This window comes from Cervus canadensis, chromosome 1 (genome assembly GCF_019320065.1).
Source record: "Cervus canadensis isolate Bull #8, Minnesota chromosome 1, ASM1932006v1, whole genome shotgun sequence".
NCBI lineage: Eukaryota > Metazoa > Chordata > Mammalia > Artiodactyla > Cervidae > Cervus > Cervus canadensis.
Window position 1 is genome coordinate 90,939,900 of NC_057386.1, and position 7,991 is coordinate 90,947,890.

Consider the following 7,991-nt stretch of genomic DNA (forward strand, 5'->3'; position numbering starts at 1 on the left):
GTACATTATAATGCAATATTATTATTACTTTATCATACCAAGTCTATGTAATATAAGTGCCCATTTTACACTTGCAGCATATCTCATTTTGGGTGCTAAATTTTCAGTAGGAATACCTGAGCTACATTTCAATTTCATAAAATTCACAGTTAAAATAGTAAATTCACATCCTCCAAATTGTTCCAAAAATACTTACATGTTTTAAAATTCTGACCCTAGCCTCCCCTTACTAAGTAATTTTTTTTTTTAATATTTGCATGTGCATTGATGAAACTGGCTCATCCTGCTCACATTTGCTTTTTTTTTTTTCCTTTCCTGGGCTCTTCATTGTAGCACATGGGCTTCTCTCCTTGGGTTTCATTGTCCAGAGGCATTGGAATTTTAGTTCATGACAAGGGATCAAACACACGTCCCCCTGCATTGGAAGATGGATTCTTAACCACTGGACCACCAGGGATGTCCCTCACATTTGCTTTTAAAGCAAGAAAATATCAGTTGTGGCAGGCAGAATGATGTGCCCAAGATGTCCACATTTTAAATTCTGGAACCTATGAACATGCTACACTATGGGGCAAAGGAGAATTAAAGTTGGACATAGAATTAAAGTAGCAAATCATCTGACAATAAAATAGATCATTTTGGATTATCTGAGTGGGTCCAGTATACCAATGTACCACAAAGATCTTTAAAAGTGAGAGAATCAGATGAAAGAATCAGAGAGATGGCAGCTGAACAAAGACTCTGCTCAATGTTACTAGTTTTGAAGATGTAAAAACTGGTTCACAAGACAAAGAATGCAAGTGGCCTTTAGAAATTGAAAATGGGAAGGAAAAAGAACTCTTCTATAGCCTCCAGAAAGAATGCAGACCTGCCAATACCTAAAATTCTAACTTCTGACTTCCAGAACTATAAGATAATATCGTTGTTTTGTTTTAAGCTACCATATTTGTGGCAAAGTGTTACAATGGCAATAGGAAACTGATACATCCTTTTCGAAATTAGGTATTTCCAAGTCTAGTAAATTTGCTAACTCTTATGTGTCAATTCAGTAGTATAAAAATAGAATTTGTTCTTCCAGCTTCTGGGCCAGCATGTAAGAAGCTAGGAAGTCTTCAATCTACCCTGACAACAATTAACAAACAGAACTAATTTTAGATCAGTAGGAGATGTAAGGTCACAGGAAAAACTACTGTCCCCCAAACTGGAGAACCAGACATGTGGGTTGTTGTTGGTGATGTTCAGTCATGTCTGACTCTTTCTCAACTCCAAGGACTGTAACCCACCAGGCTCCTCTCTCCATGGGATTTCCCAGGCAAGAATACTATTCTTCTTTTCCAGGGGATCCTCCCGACCCAGGGATCATATCTGTGTCTCCTGCATTAGCGGGCAGATTCTTTACCACTGAGCCATCAGGGAAGCTCAGTGCCAAGGTAGGAAACCCTAAACTGTAACTGGCATTGCTATAGGATCAGTGTGGCCAAGTCTGAGAGGCAGAAACTCCAGGGAAGCCTAGACACAGAGAGGCCCAGATACTATGGTGAGTTTTACCTCCAGGAGCTCTACCACCTTCTCACAGTGAAAGAGGAAATTTCCTTTGTGCTTCTAGCAGGGGGAGAGAAAACACAACTATTGTGAAATGCACCAGAGGTTTAGGTTCTTCTTAACAAGTCTTACTCTCAAAGAAACTATTTCACCAGAGCTTTAACCAACTGGAGTTGTGTCAGAGTCTAACTGACCCAGGTAACAGGTAAACCCAACTCAAGCCCACTCTAGTCTTCTACATGAAAGAAAGAAAATATTTAACCCTAGATACCTACAGCCATCCTGTCTTACTTAAGGAGGGGAAAAACCTGATAATCATTTCTAAAGTTCACGGCAGGTGCACAAATTCACTAAAAGTCTGAGACAAAATCATAGGCCTGTAGAACACTCCACTCTCTCTACATCTTACTAACACACCAATAAAGGCCTATTTCATGAAGTTACATTTCCCTAGTACACTATGTAGAACTTTTGATAAAAAGTTACAAAACATACTAAGAGGCAAGAAAATCAGTTTGAAAGCACAGAGAAAGCATCAGAATTACATTCATATGGTAAGCAAGTTGGAATTAACAGACTGGAATTTAAAGCAACTATGATTAACGTGCTAATGACTCTTATGGATAAGACATAACGGAGAGACAGCATACAAGAACAGAAGGGCACACAGGATAGTGAATAGAGATAATAATATTGTACTATAGTTATGGAATGGGATAAATATCACTATAATAGCAACCATATTACCATATATAAATCTATCAAAGTAACATGCTATACATCTTTAACTTACACAATGTTTCGTGTCAAATTTATTCAATAACGTATAAAAAGAACAGATGGGCAATTAAAGCAAAGAGATAGGAAGTCTAAGAAATAATTAAAAGGGAATGATAGAGATCAAAACCACTGTAACAGAAATGAAGAATGCCTTTGATAGTCTCAACAGTAAACTGAAAACAGCTATGGAAAAAATCTCTGAGCATGAGGATATGTCCATAGAAATTTCAAAAACTGAATAGCAAAGAGAAAAAAGATAAAAAGAGGAAATAGAATATCCAAAAACTGTGGGACAACTACAAATGCTATAAAATATGCATAATAGGAATACCATGAGGACAAAGAGAGAAAAGGACAGAAAAAAAGTATTTGAAGCAATAGTCACTGAGAATTTCTCCAAATTATTGTTAAACACCAAATCAAGATACAGAAAGCTCAGAGAATAGCAGAATAAATGCCAAACCACCCCCTCCCACCAAAAAAAAATCTACACTTAGGCATATCATAAGAAAACTGCAGGAAATCAAAGATAAAGAAAAACTCTTGAAAGAAGCCAGAGAGGGAAAATAAATCTTATCTTATAGTGGAACAGAAATAAGAATTGCATCTTACTTCTCAGAGATTATGCAAGTAATATAACTATAGTAAAGTATTTTAAAATGTTTAGAGAAAAAAATCAGCCTGGAATTCTGTACGCTGCAGAGTTATCTTTGAAAGTGAAGAATATATAAAGACTTTCTCAAAAAAAAAGGGGGGGGGTTTGTTGTCAATACAACTGCTTTGCAAGACATGTCAAAAGAAGTTCTGGAGTAATAAATTGATATAGGAAAATGATAAGGTCAGAACCTCGGAATTAGAGAGAGAAAGGAAGAACATGGGAGAAGGAATAATGGAGGTAAAATAGAAACTCTACTATCCTTATTCCTAATTTATCTAACACTTTTTCATAGTAACTGCACTGTATGAGTGATAAGGAAGATCTTCAATCTTCCTCTTGTGTCTCCTTTTCTCCCACACTACTGTCACACTCACAACATGACACCAGCCGCGTGTGGGTTTTTCCCACACCCAGCCATTCTGTGACACCAGCTGAACCTAACTCTGAGCCTGTGCACCTGTGGACAGCCTCGGGCTGCGCGCTCAGCCCCACAAGCCTGTACCACTTCAGCTCCCTACTGCAAGTCTAGCTGTCACGTGTGCTTCTGACGGATCAGCTACAACTTGAAGTTTCCCACAATCCCCTCCACAAGTTCCACTAATTTTCTAGAACAGCTCATAGAACTCAGGAAAACAATTCACTTACTGTTTCCCAGTTTATTATAAAAAGATATGCATAAGGATACAGATGAACATCCGGACTAGAGAGATGCAGCAGGCAAAGTATGTGGGGAAGGGGTGCAGAGGCTCCATGCCCTCTCCTGGCACTTCACTCTCCCAGCACCACCGTGTTTACAACCCAGAAACTCTCGGAACCTCGCCCATACTCTGGAGATCTTAATGGAGGCTTCATCACAAAAGCACAAGCAATCATTAACTCCATTTCCAGCCCCTCTTCCTGCTCTGGAGAACGGGAGGTGGGGCTGAAAATTCCAAGCTTCTAATCATGGCTTGGTCTTTCTGGTGACCAGCCCCTATCCAGGAGCCCATCCAGAGTCCACTCCTTAGCATGGAAGACACTCTTATCACGGAGGAAATTCCAAAGGATTTAGGAGCTTGGTATCAGAATCAGGGTCAAAGACCAAATATTAGAACAAAAGATGATCTAGTGCTTTCATGACTTGGGAAATTACAAGCACTCTAAGAGCTGTGTACCAGGAACCAAGGGCAGAGACCGATATGTATCTTTTACATTTTCTCACATTGATATGTATACACACACACACACACAAATATGTATATATTCTTATATATGCTTATGTATAAGTAAAATGAATGACAGCAATCATACAAGAGAAAGGAGGGAGGAATTAGGACTTTTTGTTATCATATTGTCCTTTACGGCATTACTTGTGAAGTGACACAGTATTATTTGAAAGTGGACCTGGATTACTTGTAAATGTATATTGCAAACTCTGGGGGCAATCACTTTTAAAAGTTCTTTAAAAAAATCTTTATTGAAATTTCTCATAGTCTGTAGACTTTTTCAGTTTCTTAATGATACACTCTGATAAGCAGATATTTTAAACTTTTATGAAGCCCAGTTAATTTTTTATTTTATATTTAGGGGATTTGTTTGCTTTTGTTTTTGCTTAAAAATCTTTAGGTTTATAAATCGATCTCAAGTTAACATTTTGTGTGTTCTAAATTAGGAATCAATTTTAATGCTTTCTTAAAATATGATTATGCAGTTGATTCAGCATCATTTCTTAAAAAGATTGTCCATTGAATTGCGCCGGTGCTTTTGTCAAGAATTATTTGACCCTGTACATGTTAATCTATTTATGAACTGTCTATTCTGGTCCATTGATCTATTTGCCTGTCCTCATATCCATATCATACTATATTAATGTAGTTTTGAAAATTTGGCCATTGATGTATAGACAAAGTAATACATATCCATTCTTCATAACTGTCAAGAGCAAACTACCCAGAAAAAGATAAAACTGAGAAAGTAAATAATACTGAAGCTCATTAAATTTTTTGAAGCAGGCAGAAGAAAAATCACCAGAAGAAAGTAAAGATATTCAGAAAGACAGGATGAAGATACAAAGAAAGTTTGAATATGGAAATTAAGAAATAAACAGTTTTTAAGAAAAAAATTTTAAAAGGCTTCCAGAGGGCCTAATGCTGCAGAAAGCCACGCAGATGGTTTAAAAAGCATTTTTAAAGGTTATTTTGAAAAATTACAAGAAATCTTGATTGCCTAGGTAAGGGCAGTTTCAGGAGCAGTGATGACATATATTTATTCAATGAATACTTATTGACTGCCCAGGCATATTGCAAAGTGCTATGAACAAGATACGCTGCCAGCTTTTTTGAAATTTATAGTCCTCAAACCCAATAAGTTAGATTCCTATGAAGGAAAAAAGGAATGGATGATGTGGAAAATAAAAATGTAAGGCACAAAAATTCTTTATAGGGTGACAATAAAAGAAAAAAGTAACATTTGGTGGTTTTATGTGAAGACATGTTGAGAAAACGATTTTGTTTTGAAACTGAGCAGAGCCCTGAGGGAACTTTCCCAGGGATCAATCCCACCCCTAGCTGCCCCTCAGTTCCCTTGTTACTTACCTCTTGTTTGTAAAAAAGCTTTAGCCTCCCAGGCATTTTCAGAGTTCCAAAGAATAAATTTAATCAGAGAAATAGGAAAATGTAGAAAAAAAAAGAAAAAAGTCAAGCAAGACAAAATTAGAATAGTTTAGCCATAAAAAACAAAGTCAGGGACACTTAGTTCCTCTTCAAGGGTTATAGATAAAATTCTGAGCCATATCCTTGAGTTGTTTCACAGACTAACATCCCCACCAGGTAGAAGACATTAACTACATACTGACCACCACCATGGAGACCCCAGACCAGTTGGAACCAGAAGGTTGAAGATTGAGGTTCCTGATGGTGTTACCTCACCATCAACCAATCAGAGAACTGACCATGAGCATGAGTGGGTCATGCACTCCATGACCCTCTCTCTTACAAGGTCTTTAAAAACTCTTTCCTGGCAGCCATCGGGGGATTCAGATCTTTTTGAGCATGAGCTGCCAGTTTTCCTTGCTTGGCCCGAATAAGTACAATAAATACAGTACTTTCCTTCACCGCAACTTGATGTCAATAAATTTACTTTACAACTTGTTGGGCAAGCAGGCCCAACTTTGCTTTGGTACCGGGAAGCAAAGGCAGGGAACATTTCCATCGAGAACGCTTCAAAGTTCCAGATTTGAAGCAAAGTGGAGGGTAAGAATATGGTGAAATTCAAAAATATTCTGAGGAAACTATCGTAATGATGGATTAAGACACTTAAAGAAAATATGTGATTCCCTCAAAAAAAGAAGAAAAAAGAAAAGTAAAGATTGGTGGCTCAGCAGTAAAGAATCTGCCTGCCAATACAGGAGACCTGGGTTTGATCCCTGGGTTGGGAAGACTCCCTGAAGAAGGAAATGGCAACCCACTACAGTACTTTAGCCTGGGAAATCCAATGGACAGAAGAGCCTGGTGGGCTACAGTCCATAGCATCACAAAAGAGTCAGACATGACTTAGCGACTAAACAACAACAACAACAAAGATTAAGTTTTAGAAAGAAACAGGGTATTCATTTCTCAAAAAGACTGATGGAAAGTAGGAAGGGAAGAGTAGGAATAAAAGTAAAATTGAGAGGAGTGTGCAATGGAATCCATGAGCTCTCTATTCTTGGAGGGGGATTTGTGGGAAGAATGGAATTAAAGCAAGAGCCCCAAAGTGAGTAATGAACTGCTATAAGAGCTGTTCTCAGGAGTAATAGAAGGAACCAATTGAGGTAAATAACAGGAATAATAAAAACACTAAGAAACCTTCACAATTTAGCAACTGTGAATTAGGATACAATTTTAATGTACAGATTCACAATTTTCTCCGGACTCCTTTACTGCTAGGGTAAAGGAGTGGACATATGGGGGAAACACAAAACAAACAAAAACAAAAACCTTGGTTTAACCTGGGTTAACTTTGATGGGCATGTATAATACAAAAGAAAGAGCTGAAGAATATTATTATTTTGGCATTTTGTTTCAAGGGATTGAGAATAAGTTTTAGTACAGAAGAAACAAACAAACAAAAAAATCAGGATGACCAACCTACTGAAGCAGCAATAGATAAGATATTTAAAGTTAGAAAAACAGGGGTAGGAGGGCAAAGACATGAGAAATGTAGAAATATCAATCTATGACCCAGTGATGTGTTGGAGGCAACTATTTCCAGCTAAAGAGAGTTGACTGTGAGCATTTCTTCCCAACTCTGCATTCACAGAAATCACAGTGGTAACTTGCAGTCAGCCACAGTGGAAATATTTACACCAAGATAAACAGCAACAACTACAAGTCAGATCCTTTATTTTCTTTTTTTCTTGGATATCTGATTGTTAAACATTTACCAGCATACCACTGCTGGGGTCAGATAGTAAGACTTTCAATTTTCTTTTTTCACAACATGAAATTGAGTTTACTATCAAGTAGGTATATGCTTGTAGTAAAAGAGATCTATTAATAATGCAAAGAAATAGAGGAATACAACAGAATAGGAAAGACTAGAGATCTCTTCATAAAATTAGAGATAGCAAGGGAACATTTCATGCAAAGATGGGCACAATAAAGGAAAGAAATGGTATGGCTCTAACAGAAGCAGAAGATATTAAGAAGAGGTGGCAATAATACACAGAAGAACTGTACAAAAAAGATCATGACCCAGATAATCATGATGATCTGATCACTCACCTAGAGGAGACATCCTGGAATACAGTCAAGTGCGTCTTAGGAAGCATCACTATGAACAACGCTGGTGGAGGTGACGGAATTCCAGCGAAGGTATTTCAAATCCTAAAAGATGATGCTGTGAAAGTGCTGCACTCAATATGCCAGCAAATTTGGAAATCGCAGCAGTGGCCACAGGACTAGAAAAGGTCAGTTTTCCTTCCATTCTCAAAGAAAGGCAATGCCAAAGAATGCTCAAACTACCACACAATTGCACTCCTCTCACACACTAG